The following is a 20,000-nucleotide window of genomic DNA, read 5'->3' as shown; positions in this document are numbered from 1 at the left end:
TTCCCTCTTTCTCTCTTTCTCTGCGGTTGGTGGCTACTTTCCAAAGCGTCTGATGCCCCAATGTTCCTTCGTCTTGTTGTCAGACGTGAATTTGAAAAGCAACAAAATTAACAAGCCTTTACCACTCACACATGGCAGAAGTTTATACTTTAATTCAATGAGCTAAGAAAAGTGTGTTGTGGGGCCCCTACGAGCCATGGTGCTTGCTTCATCATAATTAGGCATGCAGTCATTAGCCACAGCTCTGATTATGGGTCACTGAGGTCAGTTTCAATAATTCCTCAAAAACCTAACCATGCAGTCCCCCCTAACTGTGTAGTTATCTTGCTTTACTGCTGTTTGTGTGATTAGCTGGGAGGAGCTCACGGCAGCATCCTCCCAATAAAAGTGTAGATGGACCGTTCCTTAACTCTTTCTTGCTTCACATACAGATGGCTTGAGGAGGTACAGGGGAGATGCAGGTCTAATAAACAGAATAGAATATCTGCGCCAGGTGTGTTTCTCTGCATTGGTGTCCCATCACAGGCCCACCAGTGTATGTGTGATCTTTGACTCCTGCCAGTTCACAAGCAGGCGGCCAGGAAACGGTTTCAGCCTATCAACCACTGAGGAGATAAAGCCTTTGTATAAGGAATGAGGAAGCAATGAACACATTCAGCCTATCACAGGAGTAGCCCTGAGTGTTCCGAATTATAATTTCTTCATGTCACTGTACGTTATGGAGCCCAAGTAGCTCGCCGTGATCGTATAGTGGTTAGTACTCTGCGTTGTGGCCGCAGCAACCTCGGTTCGAATCCGAGTCACGGCATTGTGGTTGGCAATGTCACGGCAGTTGGGTTTTTCCTTTACAGAATTCCCAAATGTACCAGTTGTTTTTGTAAAATGTCTATTAAAAACAGATCCTTTTCAATATTTAAACGATCTAACAACAAATTATTTAAACACACATGATTATAAGATGTAGGTATACTGTACTTACTGACATAAATTATCGTTCTTGAACATATTTGCGGTAAGGGGAGCGGAGCTCTCCCCCAGGCCAATCAGAATGCAGATGAATGCAGTTGCAGTTGAGTGACCTGTGTTGTGGCTGTCTACAGGGAATGCACATATGTAGCTGTCTCGCAGCCCAATCCAGACGTCAATCGAAGACAGGTTTCAATGCAAATAGAGCAGTAAGTGCAGAGAAATGCTCACTCTCTAAAAATGGCATTTATACAATAGTAAGATTAAATCCAACCTCACCAGTAGATAGGATTTATCAATAAATAAATAAAGCTTCTCCTCTCTGATATGGAATTACCCCCCAAAAAGTATAAGGGAATACCCAATGCTAACCTATGAGAGGGGCAGACCTCACAGTAGTGAAAAATGTAATAGACTGTTTGATACTACTAGGACATACAAAATACCACAGTACATGTCTTACCTTTTACTTACATAGCATGATGCCCCTAGGACTACCTAGGGCCTACCTTAGGGGTTACTGATATGTAATAAAATTGGAGTTTAAGGCTTGGCAAGTAGTTTTAAATGCCAAGTCGAAGTGGCAGTACACTGCAGCACAGGCACTGCAGTAGCAGGCTTGAGACAGGTTTGAAATGCTATTTCTTTGGGCGGCACAATCAGTCCCTGGGTTTATGGTATACCACTTTACAAGGGGCTTTCAAGTAAATTAAATCTGTCAGTCAGGTATACTCCAATTATACACATGATTAGGGAAGAAGCACGTGCACTTCAGCACTGATTAGTAGCGATAAAGTGATCAGAGTCCTAAGGCCAACAAAAAGATACAGCAAAATGCGGAGGTGAAAAGCAATAAGGTGGGGTTGGGACCACCTTAAGAATGCAAGGTCTAACAAAAACGAACTAAGGATAACATGAGTAAAACATCAGGTTTCTCTACAGCATTTGGTGAGACAAGTGGGCCTTCTTTTATCTTCCATAAATGCAATCTTTCCCGGACCCCTTTATTATATAGCTCTTCAAGGAAAAAATATAAAGCACTTACAAAGGAGCCTCAAATACTCAAAGATGGTAGACTTCTGTAATATGGGCCATATACTAAAAGCAGCACGAAAACAGAGTGCAATAGGGTCCAAAACTCTTGAGTGACCCATGAGAGTATGCATGCAAGCCTATGGTATTCCAAACTAGAGATATACACATGCAATTTTTATTTTTAGGAGAGAATGTGCCTGCTGAAAAAAATATTATTCTTAAAAAGTGCATTGCAAAATATCAGGAATTTGCTGTGGGACACCTTGAAAACTTGCATACAGATTATGTGCACACACCTTGCAGTCAGTTGTTGTGGCCGAGTGGTTAAGGCGATGGACTAGAAATCCATTGGGGTCTCCCCGCGCAGGTTCGAATCCTGCCGACAACGAGAATCTTTTTAACATCGGCTACAATTTCAGAAGTTAACCTTTAGTATTTCTTCCATGTCAGTTTTATAAATAGGTGGCTTATTTTGGTGTCACTATTGCCATATCACATATTTATTATCGCTCCCCCTTTCATATCTTTGCTATAACTCTCGTCCTTTATTAGCGCTGGTGCAAACGCTTCAAATTATTATACCCTGGCTCTCTCGGTCATACCTGTGCATGCACTTGAAACTTACTTTACCAATAAAAGAAGCAAATAGAGAAATAAAATAAAAGTGCTAGCTGGATTAGGCAAACACACTTCATAAAACTGCATTTTCTTTTCTATTCTCCCCCGTGTTACAAGCTTAACTGCTCCCTGTGTAATTTCTCTTAACCTGCTGTTCCTGGAAGAGAATTTCATCTACAAGCTCTTTCTGTGTTTTTTCCTAGTCTTTTCTTTCCCTTTTCTTAGATTTGTAACTGTTCCTTTACGTGCTCTATTTAGGCGCCAATAATCTCATTTGAGCTCCTTGTACCTGCTGCTGTTTTCTCCACACCTCATACTGTCTTTTCCCTCTTTCTCTCTTTCTCTGCGGTTGGTGGCTACTTTCCAAAGCGTCTGATGCCCCAATGTTCCTTCGTCTTGTTGTCAGACGTGAATTTGAAAAGCAACAAAATTAACAAGCCTTTACCACTCACACATGGCAGAAGTTTATACTTTAATTCAATGAGCTAAGAAAAGTGTGTTGTGGGGCCCCTACGAGCCATGGTGCTTGCTTCATCATAATTAGGCATGCAGTCATTAGCCACAGCTCTGATTATGGGTCACTGAGGTCAGTTTCAATAATTCCTCAAAAACCTAACCATGCAGTCCCCCCTAACTGTGTAGTTATCTTGCTTTACTGCTGTTTGTGTGATTAGCTGGGAGGAGCTCACGGCAGCATCCTCCCAATAAAAGTGTAGATGGACCGTTCCTTAACTCTTTCTTGCTTCACATACAGATGGCTTGAGGAGGTACAGGGGAGATGCAGGTCTAATAAACAGAATAGAATATCTGCGCCAGGTGTGTTTCTCTGCATTGGTGTCCCATCACAGGCCCACCAGTGTATGTGTGATCTTTGACTCCTGCCAGTTCACAAGCAGGCGGCCAGGAAACGGTTTCAGCCTATCAACCACTGAGGAGATAAAACCTTTGTATAAGGAATGAGGAAGCAATGAACACATTCAGCCTATCACAGGAGTAGCCCTGAGTGTTCCGAATTATAATTTCTTCATGTCATTGTACGTTATTGAGCCCAAGTAGCTCGCCTTGATCGTATAGTGGTTAGTACTCTGCGTTGTGGCCGCAGCAACCTCGGTTCGAATCCGAGTCACGGCATTGTGGTTGGCAATGTCACGGCAGTTGGGTTTTTCCTTTACAGAATTCCCAAATGTACCAGTTGTTTTTGTTAAATGTCTATTAAAAACAGATCCTTTTCAATATTTAAACGATCTAACAACAAATTATTTAAACACACATGATTATAAGATGTAGGCATACTGTACTTACTGACATAAATTATCGTTCTTGAACATATTTGCGGTAAGGGGAGCGGAGCTCTCCCCCAGGCCAATCAGAATGCAGATGAATGCAGTTGCAGTTGAGTGACCTGTGTTGTGGCTGTCTACAGGGAATGCACATATGTAGCTGTCTCGCAGCCCAATCCAGACGTCAATCGAAGACAGGTTTCAATGCAAATAGAGCAGTAAGTGCAGAGAAATGCTCACTCTCTAAAAATGGCATTTATACAATAGTAAGATTAAATCCAACCTCACCAGTAGATAGGATTTATCAATAAATAAATAAAGCTTCTCCTCTCTGATATGGAATTACCCCCCAAAAAGTATAAGGGAATACCCAATGCTAACCTATGAGAGGGGCAGACCTCACAGTAGTGAAAAATGTAATAGACTGCTTGATACTACTAGGACATACAAACTACCACAGTACATGTCTTACCTTTTACTTACATAGCATGATGCCCCTAGGACTACCTAGGGCCTACCTTAGGGGTTACTGATATGTAATAAAATTGGAGTTTAAGGCTTGGCAAGTAGTTTTAAATGCCAAGTCGAAGTGGCAGTACACTGCAGCACAGGCACTGCAGTACCAGGCTTGAGACAGGTTTGAAATGCTATTTCTTTGGGCTGCACAATCAGTCCCTGGGTATATGGTATACCACTTTACAAGGGGCTTTCAAGTAAATTAAATCTGTCAGTCAGGTATACTCCAATTATACACATGATTAGGGAAGAAGCACGTGCACTTCAGCACTGATTAGTAGCGATAAAGTGATCAGAGTCCTAAGGCCAACAAAAAGATACAGCAAAATGCGGAGGTGAAAAGCAATAAGGTGGGGTTGGGACCACCTTAAGAATGCAAGGTCTAAGAAAAACGAACTAAGGATAACATGAGTAAAACATCAGGTTTCTCTACAGCATTTGGTGAGACAAGTGGGCCTTCTTTTATCTTCCATAAATGCAATCTTTCCCGGACCCCTTTATTATATAGCTCTTCAAGGAAAAAATATAAAGCACTTACAAAGGAGCCTCAAATACTCAAAGATGGTAGACTTCTTTAATATGGGACATATACTAAAAGCAGCACGAAAACAGAGTGCAATAGGGTCCAAAAAACGTGAGTGACCCATGAGAGTATGCATGCAAGCCTATGGTATTCCAAACTAGAGATATACGCATGCAATTTTAGTTTTTAGGAGAGAATGTGCCTGCTGAAAAAAACCTTATTTTTAAAAAGTGCATTGCAGAATATCAGGAATTTGCTGTGGGACACCTTCAAAACTTGCATACAGATTATGTGCACACACCTTGCAGTCAGTTGTTGTGGCCGAGTGGTTAAGGCGATGGACTAGAAATCCATTGGGGTCTCCCCGCGCAGGTTCGAATCCTGCCGACAACGAGAATCTTTTTAACATCGGCTACAATTTCAGAAGTTAACCTTTAGTATTTCTTCCATGTCAGTTTTATAAATAGGTGGCGTATTTTGGTGTCACTATTGCCATAGCACATATTTATTATCGCTCCCCCTTTCATATCTTTGCTATAACTCTCGTCCTTCATTAGCGCTGGTGCAAACGCTTCAAATTATTATACCCTGGCTCTCTCGGTCATACCTGTGCATGCACTTGAAACTTACTTTACCAATAAAAGAAGCAAATAGAGAAATAAAATAAAAGTGCTAGCTGGATTAGGCAAACACACTTCATAAAACTGCATTTTCTTTTCTATTCTCCCCCGTGTTACAAGCTTAACTGCTCCCTGTGTAATTTCTCTTAACCTGCTGTTCCTGGAAGAGAATTTCATCTACAAGCTCTTTCTGTGTTTTTTCCTAGTCTTTTCTTTCCCTTTTCTTAGATTTGTAACTGTTCCTTTACGTGCTCTATTTAGGCGCCATTAATCTCATTTGAGCTCCTTGTACCTGCTGCTGTTTTCTCCACACCTCATACTGTCTTTTCCCTCTTTCTCTCTTTCTCTGCGGTTGGTGGCTACTTTCCAAAGCGTCTGATGCCCCAATGTTCCTTCGTCTTGTTGTCAGACGTGAATTTGAAAAGCAACAAAATTAACAAGCCTTTACCACTCACACATGGCAGAAGTTTATACTTTAATTCAATGAGCTAAGAAAAGTGTGTTGTGGGGCCCCTACGAGCCATGGTGCTTGCTTCATCATAATTAGGCATGCAGTCATTAGCCACAGCTCTGATTATGGGTCACTGAGGTCAGTTTCAATAATTCCTCAAAAACCTAACCATGCAGTCCCCCCTAACTGTGTAGTTATCTTGCTTTACTGCTGTTTGTGTGATTAGCTGGGAGGAGCTCACGGCAGCATCCTCCCAATAAAAGTGTAGATGGACCGTTCCTTAACTCTTTCTTGCTTCACATACAGATGGCTTGAGGAGGTACAGGGGAGATGCAGGTCTAATAAACAGAATAGAATATCTGCGCCAGGTGTGTTTCTCTGCATTGGTGTCCCATCACAGGCCCACCAGTGTATGTGTGATCTTTGACTCCTGCCAGTTCACAAGCAGGCGGCCAGGAAACGGTTTCAGCCTATCAACCACTGAGGAGATAAAGCCTTTGTATAAGGAATGAGGAAGCAATGAACACATTCAGCCTATCACAGGAGTAGCCCTGAGTGTTCCGAATTATAATTTCTTCATGTCACTGTACGTTATGGAGCCCAAGTAGCTCGCCGTGATCGTATAGTGGTTAGTACTCTGCGTTGTGGCCGCAGCAACCTCGGTTCGAATCCGAGTCACGGCATTGTGGTTGGCAATGTCACGGCAGTTGGGTTTTTCCTTTACAGAATTCCCAAATGTACCAGTTGTTTTTGTAAAATGTCTATTAAAAACAGATCCTTTTCAATATTTAAACGATCTAACAACAAATTATTTAAACACACATGATTATAAGATGTAGGTATACTGTACTTACTGACATAAATTATCGTTCTTGAACATATTTGCGGTAAGGGGAGCGGAGCTCTCCCCCAGGCCAATCAGAATGCAGATGAATGCAGTTGCAGTTGAGTGACCTGTGTTGTGGCTGTCTACAGGGAATGCACATATGTAGCTGTCTCGCAGCCCAATCCAGACGTCAATCGAAGACAGGTTTCAATGCAAATAGAGCAGTAAGTGCAGAGAAATGCTCACTCTCTAAAAATGGCATTTATACAATAGTAAGATTAAATCCAACCTCACCAGTAGATAGGATTTATCAATAAATAAATAAAGCTTCTCCTCTCTGATATGGAATTACCCCCCAAAAAGTATAAGGGAATACCCAATGCTAACCTATGAGAGGGGCAGACCTCACAGTAGTGAAAAATGTAATAGACTGTTTGATACTACTAGGACATACAAAATACCACAGTACATGTCTTACCTTTTACTTACATAGCATGATGCCCCTAGGACTACCTAGGGCCTACCTTAGGGGTTACTGATATGTAATAAAATTGGAGTTTAAGGCTTGGCAAGTAGTTTTAAATGCCAAGTCGAAGTGGCAGTACACTGCAGCACAGGCACTGCAGTAGCAGGCTTGAGACAGGTTTGAAATGCTATTTCTTTGGGCGGCACAATCAGTCCCTGGGTTTATGGTATACCACTTTACAAGGGGCTTTCAAGTAAATTAAATCTGTCAGTCAGGTATACTCCAATTATACACATGATTAGGGAAGAAGCACGTGCACTTCAGCACTGATTAGTAGCGATAAAGTGATCAGAGTCCTAAGGCCAACAAAAAGATACAGCAAAATGCGGAGGTGAAAAGCAATAAGGTGGGGTTGGGACCACCTTAAGAATGCAAGGTCTAACAAAAACGAACTAAGGATAACATGAGTAAAACATCAGGTTTCTCTACAGCATTTGGTGAGACAAGTGGGCCTTCTTTTATCTTCCATAAATGCAATCTTTCCCGGACCCCTTTATTATATAGCTCTTCAAGGAAAAAATATAAAGCACTTACAAAGGAGCCTCAAATACTCAAAGATGGTAGACTTCTGTAATATGGGCCATATACTAAAAGCAGCACGAAAACAGAGTGCAATAGGGTCCAAAACTCTTGAGTGACCCATGAGAGTATGCATGCAAGCCTATGGTATTCCAAACTAGAGATATACACATGCAATTTTTATTTTTAGGAGAGAATGTGCCTGCTGAAAAAAATATTATTCTTAAAAAGTGCATTGCAAAATATCAGGAATTTGCTGTGGGACACCTTGAAAACTTGCATACAGATTATGTGCACACACCTTGCAGTCAGTTGTTGTGGCCGAGTGGTTAAGGCGATGGACTAGAAATCCATTGGGGTCTCCCCGCGCAGGTTCGAATCCTGCCGACAACGAGAATCTTTTTAACATCGGCTACAATTTCAGAAGTTAACCTTTAGTATTTCTTCCATGTCAGTTTTATAAATAGGTGGCTTATTTTGGTGTCACTATTGCCATATCACATATTTATTATCGCTCCCCCTTTCATATCTTTGCTATAACTCTCGTCCTTTATTAGCGCTGGTGCAAACGCTTCAAATTATTATACCCTGGCTCTCTCGGTCATACCTGTGCATGCACTTGAAACTTACTTTACCAATAAAAGAAGCAAATAGAGAAATAAAATAAAAGTGCTAGCTGGATTAGGCAAACACACTTCATAAAACTGCATTTTCTTTTCTATTCTCCCCCGTGTTACAAGCTTAACTGCTCCCTGTGTAATTTCTCTTAACCTGCTGTTCCTGGAAGAGAATTTCATCTACAAGCTCTTTCTGTGTTTTTTCCTAGTCTTTTCTTTCCCTTTTCTTAGATTTGTAACTGTTCCTTTACGTGCTCTATTTAGGCGCCATTAATCTCATTTGAGCTCCTTGTACCTGCTGCTGTTTTCTCCACACCTCATACTGTCTTTTCCCTCTTTCTCTCTTTCTCTGCGGTTGGTGGCTACTTTCCAAAGCGTCTGATGCCCCAATGTTCCTTCGTCTTGTTGTCAGACGTGAATTTGAAAAGCAACAAAATTAACAAGCCTTTACCACTCACACATGGCAGAAGTTTATACTTTAATTCAATGAGCTAAGAAAAGTGTGTTGTGGGGCCCCTACGAGCCATGGTGCTTGCTTCATCATAATTAGGCATGCAGTCATTAGCCACAGCTCTGATTATGGGTCACTGAGGTCAGTTTCAATAATTCCTCAAAAACCTAACCATGCAGTCCCCCCTAACTGTGTAGTTATCTTGCTTTACTGCTGTTTGTGTGATTAGCTGGGAGGAGCTCACGGCAGCATCCTCCCAATAAAAGTGTAGATGGACCGTTCCTTAACTCTTTCTTGCTTCACATACAGATGGCTTGAGGAGGTACAGGGGAGATGCAGGTCTAATAAACAGAATAGAATATCTGCGCCAGGTGTGTTTCTCTGCATTGGTGTCCCATCACAGGCCCACCAGTGTATGTGTGATCTTTGACTCCTGCCAGTTCACAAGCAGGCGGCCAGGAAACGGTTTCAGCCTATCAACCACTGAGGAGATAAAACCTTTGTATAAGGAATGAGGAAGCAATGAACACATTCAGCCTATCACAGGAGTAGCCCTGAGTGTTCCGAATTATAATTTCTTCATGTCATTGTACGTTATTGAGCCCAAGTAGCTCGCCTTGATCGTATAGTGGTTAGTACTCTGCGTTGTGGCCGCAGCAACCTCGGTTCGAATCCGAGTCACGGCATTGTGGTTGGCAATGTCACGGCAGTTGGGTTTTTCCTTTACAGAATTCCCAAATGTACCAGTTGTTTTTGTTAAATGTCTATTAAAAACAGATCCTTTTCAATATTTAAACGATCTAACAACAAATTATTTAAACACACATGATTATAAGATGTAGGCATACTGTACTTACTGACATAAATTATCGTTCTTGAACATATTTGCGGTAAGGGGAGCGGAGCTCTCCCCCAGGCCAATCAGAATGCAGATGAATGCAGTTGCAGTTGAGTGACCTGTGTTGTGGCTGTCTACAGGGAATGCACATATGTAGCTGTCTCGCAGCCCAATCCAGACGTCAATCGAAGACAGGTTTCAATGCAAATAGAGCAGTAAGTGCAGAGAAATGCTCACTCTCTAAAAATGGCATTTATACAATAGTAAGATTAAATCCAACCTCACCAGTAGATAGGATTTATCAATAAATAAATAAAGCTTCTCCTCTCTGATATGGAATTACCCCCCAAAAAGTATAAGGGAATACCCAATGCTAACCTATGAGAGGGGCAGACCTCACAGTAGTGAAAAATGTAATAGACTGCTTGATACTACTAGGACATACAAACTACCACAGTACATGTCTTACCTTTTACTTACATAGCATGATGCCCCTAGGACTACCTAGGGCCTACCTTAGGGGTTACTGATATGTAATAAAATTGGAGTTTAAGGCTTGGCAAGTAGTTTTAAATGCCAAGTCGAAGTGGCAGTACACTGCAGCACAGGCACTGCAGTACCAGGCTTGAGACAGGTTTGAAATGCTATTTCTTTGGGCTGCACAATCAGTCCCTGGGTATATGGTATACCACTTTACAAGGGGCTTTCAAGTAAATTAAATCTGTCAGTCAGGTATACTCCAATTATACACATGATTAGGGAAGAAGCACGTGCACTTCAGCACTGATTAGTAGCGATAAAGTGATCAGAGTCCTAAGGCCAACAAAAAGATACAGCAAAATGCGGAGGTGAAAAGCAATAAGGTGGGGTTGGGACCACCTTAAGAATGCAAGGTCTAAGAAAAACGAACTAAGGATAACATGAGTAAAACATCAGGTTTCTCTACAGCATTTGGTGAGACAAGTGGGCCTTCTTTTATCTTCCATAAATGCAATCTTTCCCGGACCCCTTTATTATATAGCTCTTCAAGGAAAAAATATAAAGCACTTACAAAGGAGCCTCAAATACTCAAAGATGGTAGACTTCTTTAATATGGGACATATACTAAAAGCAGCACGAAAACAGAGTGCAATAGGGTCCAAAAAACGTGAGTGACCCATGAGAGTATGCATGCAAGCCTATGGTATTCCAAACTAGAGATATACGCATGCAATTTTAGTTTTTAGGAGAGAATGTGCCTGCTGAAAAAAACCTTATTTTTAAAAAGTGCATTGCAGAATATCAGGAATTTGCTGTGGGACACCTTCAAAACTTGCATACAGATTATGTGCACACACCTTGCAGTCAGTTGTTGTGGCCGAGTGGTTAAGGCGATGGACTAGAAATCCATTGGGGTCTCCCCGCGCAGGTTCGAATCCTGCCGACAACGAGAATCTTTTTAACATCGGCTACAATTTCAGAAGTTAACCTTTAGTATTTCTTCCATGTCAGTTTTATAAATAGGTGGCGTATTTTGGTGTCACTATTGCCATAGCACATATTTATTATCGCTCCCCCTTTCATATCTTTGCTATAACTCTCGTCCTTCATTAGCGCTGGTGCAAACGCTTCAAATTATTATACCCTGGCTCTCTCGGTCATACCTGTGCATGCACTTGAAACTTACTTTACCAATAAAAGAAGCAAATAGAGAAATAAAATAAAAGTGCTAGCTGGATTAGGCAAACACACTTCATAAAACTGCATTTTCTTTTCTATTCTCCCCCGTGTTACAAGCTTAACTGCTCCCTGTGTAATTTCTCTTAACCTGCTGTTCCTGGAAGAGAATTTCATCTACAAGCTCTTTCTGTGTTTTTTCCTAGTCTTTTCTTTCCCTTTTCTTAGATTTGTAACTGTTCCTTTACGTGCTCTATTTAGGCGCCATTAATCTCATTTGAGCTCCTTGTACCTGCTGCTGTTTTCTCCACACCTCATACTGTCTTTTCCCTCTTTCTCTCTTTCTCTGCGGTTGGTGGCTACTTTCCAAAGCGTCTGATGCCCCAATGTTCCTTCGTCTTGTTGTCAGACGTGAATTTGAAAAGCAACAAAATTAACAAGCCTTTACCACTCACACATGGCAGAAGTTTATACTTTAATTCAATGAGCTAAGAAAAGTGTGTTGTGGGGCCCCTACGAGCCATGGTGCTTGCTTCATCATAATTAGGCATGCAGTCATTAGCCACAGCTCTGATTATGGGTCACTGAGGTCAGTTTCAATAATTCCTCAAAAACCTAACCATGCAGTCCCCCCTAACTGTGTAGTTATCTTGCTTTACTGCTGTTTGTGTGATTAGCTGGGAGGAGCTCACGGCAGCATCCTCCCAATAAAAGTGTAGATGGACCGTTCCTTAACTCTTTCTTGCTTCACATACAGATGGCTTGAGGAGGTACAGGGGAGATGCAGGTCTAATAAACAGAATAGAATATCTGCGCCAGGTGTGTTTCTCTGCATTGGTGTCCCATCACAGGCCCACCAGTGTATGTGTGATCTTTGACTCCTGCCAGTTCACAAGCAGGCGGCCAGGAAACGGTTTCAGCCTATCAACCACTGAGGAGATAAAGCCTTTGTATAAGGAATGAGGAAGCAATGAACACATTCAGCCTATCACAGGAGTAGCCCTGAGTGTTCCGAATTATAATTTCTTCATGTCACTGTACGTTATTGAGCCCAAGTAGCTCGCCGTGATCGTATAGTGGTTAGTACTCTGCGTTGTGGCCGCAGCAACCTCTGTTCGAATCCGAGTCACGGCATTGTGGTTGGCAATGTCACGGCAGTTGGGTTTTTCCTTTACAGAATTCCCAAATGTACCAGTTGTTTTTGTAAAATGTCTATTAAAAACAGATCCTTTTCAATATTTAAACGATCTGACAACAAATTATTTAAACACACATGATTATAAGATGTAGGTATACTGTACTTACTGACATAAATTATCGTTCTTGAACATATTTGCGGTAAGGGGAGCGGAGCTCTCCCCCAGGCCAATCAGAATGCAGATGAATGCAGTTGCAGTTGAGTGACCTGTGTTGTGGCTGTCTACAGGGAATGCACATATGTAGCTGTCTCGCAGCCCAATCCAGACGTCAATCGAAGACAGGTTTCAATGCAAATAGAGCAGTAAGTGCAGAGAAATGCTCACTCTCTAAAAATGGCATTTATACAATAGTAAGATTAAATCCAACCTCACCAGTAGATAGGATTTATCAATAAATAAATAAAGCTTCTCCTCTCTGATATGGAATTACCCCCCAAAAAGTATAAGGGAATACCCAATGCTAACCTATGAGAGGGGCAGACCTCACAGTAGTGAAAAATGTAATAGACTGTTTGATACTACTAGGACATACAAAATACCACAGTACATGTCTTACCTTTTACTTACATAGCATGATGCCCCTAGGACTACCTAGGGCCTACCTTAGGGGTTACTGATATGTAATAAAATTGGAGTTTAAGGCTTGGCAAGTAGTTTTAAATGCCAAGTCGAAGTGGCAGTACACTGCAGCACAGGCACTGCAGTAGCAGGCTTGAGACAGGTTTGAAATGCTATTTCTTTGGGCGGCACAATCAGTCCCTGGGTATATGGTATACCACTTTACAAGGGGCTTTCAAGTAAATTAAATCTGTCAGTCAGGTATACTCCAATTATACACATGATTAGGGAAGAAGCACGTGCACTTCAGCACTGATTAGTAGCGATAAAGTGATCAGAGTCCTAAGGCCAACAAAAAGATACAGCAAAATGCGGTGGTGAAAAGCAATAAGGTGGGGTTGGGACCACCTTAAGAATGCAAGGTCTAACAAAAACGAACTAAGGATAACATGAGTAAAACATCAGGTTTCTCTACAGCATTTGGTGAGACAAGTGGGCCTTCTTTTATCTTCCATAAATGCAATCCTTCCCGGACCCCTTTATTATATAGCTCTTCAAGGAAAAAATATAAAGCACTTACAAAGGAGCCTCAAATACTCAAAGATGGTAGACTTCTTTAATATGGGACATATACTAAAAGCAGCACGAAAACAGAGTGCAATAGGGTCCAAAAAACTTGAGTGACCCATGAGAGTATGCATGCAAGCCTATGGTATTCCAAACTAGAGATATACGCATGCAATTTTTGTTTTTAGGAGAGAATGTGCCTGCTGAAAAAAACCTTATTTTTAAAAAGTGCATTGCAGAATATCAGGAATTTGCTGTGGGACACCTTGAAAACTTGCATACAGATTATGTGCACACACCTTGCAGTCAGTTGTTGTGGCCGAGTGGTTAAGGCGATGGACTAGAAATCCATTGGGGTCTCCCCGTGCAGGTTCGAATCCTGCCGACAATGAGAATCTTTTTAACATGGCTACAATTTCAGAAGTTAACCTTTAGTATTTCTTCCATGTCAGTTTTATAAATAGGTGGCTTATTTTGGTGTCACTATTGCCATATCACATATTTATTATCGCTCCCCCTTTCATATCTTTGCTATAACTCTCGTCCTTCATTAGCGCTGGTGCAAACGCTTCAAATTATTATACCCTGGCTCTCTCGGTCATACCTGTGCATGCACTTGAAACTTACTTTACCAATAAAAGAAGCAAATAGAGAAATAAAATAAAAGTGCTAGCTGGATTAGGCAAACACACTTCATAAAACTGCATTTTCTTTTCTATTCTCCCCCGTGTTACAAGCTTAACTGCTCCCTGTGTAATTTCTCTTAACCTGCTGTTCCTGGAAGAGAATTTCATCTACAAGCTCTTTCTGTGTTTTTTCCTAGTCTTTTCTTTCCCTTTTCTTAGATTTGTAACTGTTCCTTTACGTGCTCTATTTAGGCGCCATTAATCTCATTTGAGCTCCTTGCACCTGCTGCTGTTTTCTCCACACCTCATACTGTCTTTTCCCTCTTTCTCTCTTTCTCTGCGGTTGGTGGCTACTTTCCAAAGCGTCTGATGCCCCAATGTTCCTTCGTCTTGTTGTCAGACGTGAATTTGAAAAGCAACAAAATTAACAAGCCTTTACCACTCACACATGGCAGAAGTTTATACTTTAATTCAATGAGCTAAGAAAAGTGTGTTGTGGGGCCCCTACGAGCCATGATGCTTGCTTCATCATAATTAGGCATGCAGTCATTAGCCACAGCTCTGATTATGGGTCACTGAGGTCAGTTTCAACAATTCCTCAAAAACCATGCAGTCCCCCCTAACTGTGTAGTTATCTTGCTTTACTGCTGTTTGTGTGATTAGCTGGGAGGAGCTCACGGCAGCATCCTCCCAATAAAAGTGTAGATGGACCGTTCCTTAACTCTTTCTTGCTTCACATACAGATGGCTTGAGGAGGTACAGGGGAGATGCAGGTCTAATAAACAGAATAGAATATCTGCGCCAGGTGTGTTTCTCTGCATTGGTGTCCCATCACAGGCCCACCAGTGTATGTGTGATCTTTGACTCCTGCCAGTTCACAAGCAGGCGGCCAGGAAACGGTTTCAGCCTATCAACCACTGAGGAGATAAAGCCTTTGTATAAGGAATGAGGAAGCAATGAACACATTCAGCCTATCACAGGAGTAGCCCTGAGTGTTCCAAATTATAATTTCTTCATGTCACTGTACGTTATGGAGCCCAAGTAGCTCGCCGTGATCGTATAGTGGTTAGTACTCTGCGTTGTGGCCGCAGCAACCTCGGTTCGAATCCGAGTCATGGCAATGTCACGGCAGTTGGGTTTTTCCTTTACAGAATTCCCAAATGTACCAGTTGTTTTTGTAAAATGTCTATTAAAAACAGATCCTTTTCAATATTTAAACGATCTAACAACAAATTATTTAAACACACATGATTATAAGATGTAGGTATACTGTACTTACTGACATAAATTATCGTTCTTGAACATATTTGCGGTAAGGGGAGCGGAGCTCTCCCCCAGGCCAATCAGAATGCAGATGAATGCAGTTGCAGTTGAGTGACCTGTGTTGTGGCTGTCTACAGGGAATGCACATATGGAGCTGTCTCGCAGCCCAATCCAGACGTCAATCGAAGACAGGTTTCAATGCAAATAGAGCAGTAAGTGCAGAGAAATGCTCACTCTCTAAAAATGGCATTTATACAATAGTAAGATTAAATCCAACCTCACCAGTAGATAGGATTTATCAATAAATAAATAAACTTCTCCTCTCTGATATGGAATTACCCCCCAAAAAGTATAAGGGAATACCCAATGCTAACCTATGAGAGGGGCAGACCTCACAGTAGTGAAAAATGTAATAGACTGTTTGATACTACTAGGACATACAAACTACCACAGTACATGTCTTACCTTTTACTTACATAGCATGATGCCCCTAGGACTACCTAGGGCCTACCTTAGGGGTTACTGATATGTAATAAAATTGGAGTTTAAGGCTTGGCAAGTAGTTTTAAATGTCAAGTCGAAGTGGCAGTACACTGCAGCACAGGCACTGCAGTAGCAGGCTTGAGACAGGTTTGAAATGCTATTTCTTTGGGCGGCACAATCAGTCCCTGGGTATATGGTATACCACTTTACAAGGGGCTTTCAAGTAAATTAAATCTGTCAGTCAGGTATACTCCAATTATACACATGATTAGGGAAGAAGCACGTGCACTTCAGCACTGATTAGTAGCGATAAAGTGATCAGAGTCCTAAGGCCAACAAAAAGATACAGCAAAATGCGGAGGTGAAAAGCAATAAGGTGGGGTTGGGACCACCTTAAGAATGCAAGGTCTAACAAAAACGAACTAAGGATAACATGAGTAAAACATCAGGTTTCTCTACAGCATTTGGTGAGACAAGTGGGCCTTCTTTTATCTTCCATAAATGCAATCCTTCCCGGACCCCTTTATTATATAGCTCTTCAAGGAAAAAATATAAAGCACTTACAAAGAAGCCTCAAATACTCAAAGATGGTAGACTTCTTTAATATGGGACATATACTAAAAGCAGCACGAAAACAGAGTGCAATAGGGTCCAAAAAACTTGAGTGACCCATGAGAGTATGCATGCAAGCCTATGGTATTCCAAACTAGAGATATACGCATGCAATTTTTGTTTTTAGGAGAGAATGTGCCTGCTGAAAAAAACCTTATTTTTAAAAAGTGCTTTGCAGAATATCAGGAATTTGCTGTGGGACACCTTGAAAACTTGCATACAGATTATGTGCACACACCTTGCAGTCAGTTGTTGTGGCCGAGTGGTTAAGGCGATGGACTAGAAATCCATTGGGGTCTCCCCGCGCAGGTTCGAATCCTGCCGACAACGAGAATCTTTTTAACATCGGCTACAATTTCAGAAGTTAACCTTTAGTATTTCTTCCATGTCAGTTTTATAAATAGGTGGCTTATTTTGGTGTCACTATTGCCATATCACATATTTATTATCGCTCCCCCTTTCATATCTTTGCTATAACTCTCGTCCTTCATTAGCGCTGGTGCAAACGCTTCAAATTATTATACCCTGGCTCTCTCGGTCATACCTGTGCATGCACTTGAAACTTACTTTACCAATAAAAGAAGCAAATAGAGAAATAAAATAAAAGTGCTAGCTGGATTAGGCAAACACACTTCATAAAACTGCATTTTCTTTTCTATTCTCCCCCGTGTTACAAGCTTAACTGCTCCCTGTGTAATTTCTCTTAACCTGCTGTTCCTGGAAGAGAATTTCATCTACAAGCTCTTTCTGTGTTTTTTCCTAGTCTTTTCTTTCCCTTTTCTTAGATTTGTAACTGTTCCTTTACGTGCTCTATTTAGGCGCCATTAATCTCATTTGAGCTCCTTGTACCTGCTGCTGTTTTCTCCACACCTCATACTGTCTTTTCCCTCTTTCTCTCTTTCTCTGCGGTTGGTGGCTACTTTCCAAAGCGTCTGATGCCCCAATGTTCCTTCGTCTTGTTGTCAGACGTGAATTTGAAAAGCAACAAAATGAACAAGCCTTTACCACTCACACATGGCAGAAGTTTATACTTTAATTCAATGAGCTAAGAAAAGTGTGTTGTGGGGCCCCTACGAGCCATGGTGCTTGCTTCATCATAATTAGGCATGCAGTCATTAGCCACAGCTCTGATTATGGGTCACTGAGGTCAGTTTCAATAATTCCTCAAAAACCTAACCATGCGGTCCCCCCTAACTGTGTAGTTATCTTGCTTTACTGCTGTTTGTGTGATTAGCTGGGAGGAGCTCACGGCAGCATCCTCCCAATAAAAGTGTAGATGGACCGTTCCTTAACTCTTTCTTGCTTCACATACAGATGGCTTGAGGAGGTACAGGGGAGATGCAGGTCTAATAAACAGAATAGAATATCTGCGCCAGGTGTGTTTCTCTGCATTGGTGTCCCATCACAGGCCCACCAGTGTATGTGTGATCTTTGACTCCTGCCAGTTCACAAGCAGGCGGCCAGGAAACGGTTTCAGCCTATCAACCACTGAGGAGATAAAGCCTTTGTATAAGGAATGAGGAAGCAATGAACACATTCAGCCTATCACAGGAGTAGCCCTGAGTGTTCCGAATTATAATTTCTTCATGTCATTGTACGTTATTGAGCCCCAGTAGCTCGCCTTGATCGTATAGTGGTTAGTACTCTGCGTTGTGGCCGCAGCAACCTCGGTTCGAATCCGAGTCACGGCATTGTGGTTGGCAATGTCACGGCAGTTGGGTTTTTCCTTTACAGAATTCCCAAATGTACCAGTTGTTTTTGTTAAATGTCTAATAAAAACAGATCCTTTTCAATATGTAAACGATCTAACAACAAATTATTTAAACACACATGATTATAAGATGTAGGCATACTGTACTTACTGACATAAAGTATCGTTCTTGAACATATTTACGGTAAGGGGAGCGGAGCTCTCCCCCAGGCCAATCAGAATGCAGATGAATGCAGTTGCAGTTGAGTGACCTGTGTTGTGGCTGTCTACAGGGAATGCACATATGTAGCTGTCTCGCAGCCCAATCCAGACGTCAATCGAAGACAGGTTTCAATGCAAATAGAGCAGTAAGTGCAGAGAAATGCTCACTCTCTAAAAATGGCATTTATACAATAGTAAGATTAAATCCAACCTCACCAGTAGATAGGATTTATCAATAAATAAATAAAGCTTCTCCTCTCTGATATGGAATTACCCCCCAAAAAGTATAAGGGAATACCCAATGCTAACCTATGAGAGGGGCAGACCTCACAGTAGTGAAAAATGTAATAGACTGTTTGATACTACTAGGACATACAAACTACCACAGTACATGTCTTACCTTTTACTTACATAGCATGATGCCCCTAGGACTACTTAGGGCCTACCTTAGGGGTTACTGATATGTAATAAAATTGGAGTTTAAGGCTTGGCAAGTAGTTTTAAATGCCAAGTCGAAGTGGCAGTACACTGCAGCACAGGCACTGCAGTACCAGGCTTGAGACAGGTTTGAAATGCTATTTCTTTGGGCGGCACAATCAGTCCCTGGGTATATGGTATACCACTTTACAAGGGGCTTTCAAGTATATTAAATCTGTCAGTCAGGTATACTCCAATTATACACATGATTAGGGAAGAAGCACGTGCACTTCAGCACTGATTAGTAGCGATAAAGTGATCAGAGTCCTAAGGCCAACAAAAAGATACAGCAAAATGCGGAGGTGAAAAGCAATAAGGTGGGGTTGGGACCACCTTAAGAATGCAAGGTCTAACAAAAACGAACTACGGATAACATGAGTAAAACATCAGGTTTCTCTACAGCATTTGGTGAGACAAGTGGGCCTTCTTTTATCTTCCATAAATGCAATCTTTCCCGGACCCCTTTATTATATAGCTCTTCAAGGAAAAAATATGAAGCACTTACAAAGGAGCCTCAAATACTCAAAGATGGTAGACTTCTTTAATATGGGACATATACTAAAAGCAGCACGAAAACAGAGTGCAATAGGGTCCAAAAAACGTGAGTGACCCATGAGAGTATGCATGCAAGCCTATGGTATTCCAAACTAGAGATATACGCATGCAATTTTTGTTTTTAGGAGAGAATGTGCCTGCTGAAAAAAACCTTATTTTTAAAAAGTGCATTGCAGAATATCAGGAATTTGCTGTGGGACACCTTGAAAACTTGCATACAGATTATGTGCACACACCTTGCAGTCAGTTGTTGTGGCCGAGTGGTTAAGGTGATGGACTAGAAATCCATTGGGGTCTCCCCGCGCA

At 41.5% G+C, this 20,000-nt stretch overlaps 10 non-coding genes across 10 annotated transcripts in view; all 10 read left to right on the top strand.

Moving 5' to 3' along the window:
* The first annotated feature begins 736 nt into the window (after nucleotides 1-736).
* On the top strand, nucleotides 737-808 carry TRNAH-GUG (transfer RNA histidin (anticodon GUG)). Its single transcript has one exon. It is a non-coding gene; the product is annotated as a tRNA-His (tRNA).
* Nucleotides 809-2,307: 1,499 nt separating this feature from the next.
* TRNAS-AGA (transfer RNA serine (anticodon AGA)) lies at nucleotides 2,308-2,389 on the top strand. The gene has a single exon. It is a non-coding gene; the product is annotated as a tRNA-Ser (tRNA).
* Nucleotides 2,390-5,249: 2,860 nt separating this feature from the next.
* Nucleotides 5,250-5,331, top strand: TRNAS-AGA (transfer RNA serine (anticodon AGA)). The gene has a single exon. It is a non-coding gene; the product is annotated as a tRNA-Ser (tRNA).
* A 1,289-nt stretch (nucleotides 5,332-6,620) lies between these two features.
* TRNAH-GUG (transfer RNA histidin (anticodon GUG)) lies at nucleotides 6,621-6,692 on the top strand. The gene has a single exon. It is a non-coding gene; the product is annotated as a tRNA-His (tRNA).
* Nucleotides 6,693-8,191: 1,499 nt separating this feature from the next.
* TRNAS-AGA (transfer RNA serine (anticodon AGA)) lies at nucleotides 8,192-8,273 on the top strand. The gene has a single exon. It is a non-coding gene; the product is annotated as a tRNA-Ser (tRNA).
* Nucleotides 8,274-11,133: 2,860 nt separating this feature from the next.
* On the top strand, nucleotides 11,134-11,215 carry TRNAS-AGA (transfer RNA serine (anticodon AGA)). Its single transcript has one exon. It is a non-coding gene; the product is annotated as a tRNA-Ser (tRNA).
* A 2,860-nt stretch (nucleotides 11,216-14,075) lies between these two features.
* Nucleotides 14,076-14,157, top strand: TRNAS-AGA (transfer RNA serine (anticodon AGA)). The gene has a single exon. It is a non-coding gene; the product is annotated as a tRNA-Ser (tRNA).
* Nucleotides 14,158-15,440: 1,283 nt separating this feature from the next.
* Nucleotides 15,441-15,512, top strand: TRNAH-GUG (transfer RNA histidin (anticodon GUG)). Its single transcript has one exon. It is a non-coding gene; the product is annotated as a tRNA-His (tRNA).
* A 1,486-nt stretch (nucleotides 15,513-16,998) lies between these two features.
* On the top strand, nucleotides 16,999-17,080 carry TRNAS-AGA (transfer RNA serine (anticodon AGA)). The gene has a single exon. It is a non-coding gene; the product is annotated as a tRNA-Ser (tRNA).
* A 2,860-nt stretch (nucleotides 17,081-19,940) lies between these two features.
* Nucleotides 19,941-20,000, top strand: part of TRNAS-AGA (transfer RNA serine (anticodon AGA)) — an 82-nt gene continuing 22 nt past the window's right edge. The window contains exon 1 of the tRNA in view: nucleotides 19,941-20,000. This exon is cut by the window's right edge and continues 22 nt beyond it. This is a non-coding gene — a tRNA (tRNA-Ser).

The sequence above is a fragment of the Lissotriton vulgaris genome, chromosome 1_1 (assembly GCF_964263255.1).
Source record: "Lissotriton vulgaris chromosome 1_1, aLisVul1.2, whole genome shotgun sequence".
Lineage (NCBI taxonomy): Eukaryota > Metazoa > Chordata > Amphibia > Caudata > Salamandridae > Lissotriton > Lissotriton vulgaris.
The sequence above is the reverse complement of the archived record's forward strand: the minus strand, read 5'-3'. Positions and strand labels throughout refer to the sequence as shown.